This window comes from Kryptolebias marmoratus, linkage group LG5 (genome assembly GCF_001649575.2).
Source record: "Kryptolebias marmoratus isolate JLee-2015 linkage group LG5, ASM164957v2, whole genome shotgun sequence".
NCBI lineage: Eukaryota > Metazoa > Chordata > Actinopteri > Cyprinodontiformes > Rivulidae > Kryptolebias > Kryptolebias marmoratus.
In genome coordinates, this window is record NC_051434.1 from 22,308,074 (window position 1) to 22,309,711 (window position 1,638).

The following is a 1,638-nucleotide window of genomic DNA, read 5'->3' on the forward strand; positions in this document are numbered from 1 at the left end:
GCTTCGGGACTACGATTATCACGGATACTTACCTGGGACTGCTGGACACTCACCTGGACAGGATTACTGGCTCGTCGACCTCTGGCACTTTTGGCACCCGTTTCAATGAGACCGAAATAACACAAAAGTTATGGAATCTTAGGCAAGGACAGCGTTCGGTGGCTTAATTTGCTATTGATTTTCGTACCTTAGCTGCAACTTACAGGTGGAATGAGCCCGCATTAAAAGGGGTTTTTATTCATGCACTTCAAGAGTCAATCAAAGATCAGTTAGCTGGTAGGGATGAACCACGTTCCCTAGATGAGTTAATTGCCCTGTCTATCAGATTAGACAACCGTCTGCGGGAAAGACAGCGGGAGAGAAATATTCAATCAAGTAGGTTGGAACAAGGCACCATAAGTGCTGAGATAGAGCCAGGAACCAAAGAAGGTGAGAGTGAACCCATGCAAGGGGGAAGAGCTAGACTCACCCCTGAGGAGAAACTTAGGCGCTTAGAGTCCAGAGAATGTTTTTATTGTGGATGAAAAAATCATTTCCGGGCTAAGTGTCCACAGTTAAAAGGACAGACTCACTAGGTGACCGGGGGGTACTAGTGGGTAGTCTTGCGCAACCCCTCGGATCCCGATTATTCGTCCATGCTACCATTATGAATCAGCAGATCAAGCTCCCGATTGTGAGGATCTGGGTTTTTTGGTTCCGCCCCCGGGGCGGCGCCACTAATCATTGTTCCACAGGTGTTCCTCATACCACTAATGAGACCAGCCAGGATTTAAGCAGCAGGCGGTGATCAGACCTTCGCTGGAGCATCGAACCTACTGGGTTAAATTCTCCGCCTCGGCGTCTAACCTGAACTCTTGCTCCTAGTATTAACCACGTTCTTTGTTGCTACCTATGTTCTAGGTTTTTCTTGCCACGCCACGACTCCGGATATCAAGGATCACTTACCTGGAACCACGCTGCTACTTACCTTGCTGGATCTAACTCATCACTCCTGGAACTCCTGGAAATTGCTCCTCCTCTCATCGGCGCTGCATTCACCTCCTGGATCTGTAAGCAAACAAAGAGACATTATACCACCTTCTTGTTACCGTTTGGATCAAGACTTGTACCCGAGACTCACCTAGCTCTCCTTCTCTTGCAGACCGCTCCGGATACCGCCCACTCTATATAGTCTCACCCTGTAAATAAACTCACTTACCTTTACTTCCGTCTCCGTGTTTGGTCTTGGTTTCGCTCTTTGGACAAAACCTCCCGAGTTATGACACCGATACACGCATTAATCGATTCCGGTGCCGAACAAAATCTTATTTCTGACAATCTAGTCCAACAATTGCAGCTAAAGACGGTACAATTATCCACACCTCTCCCTGTTATGGATATTTCTGGTCAGGTCACCCAAATCGAGTTTAGAGTTCCTCAGCTTCATTTACTCACATCAGGTAATCACAGAGAGACAGCTGAATTTCTAGTGTTTTCCGCCCCATCTTCACAGCTAATCTTAGGATTTCCTTGGCTACAGCGACACAATCCGATCATTAACTGGACGGAAAGAAGAATTGACTCATGGAGCCCTTTTTGTTTGCAACACTGTCTGCAATCTGCGCTACCATCCCCAAGCAACAAGATTGTGTCTGAAGC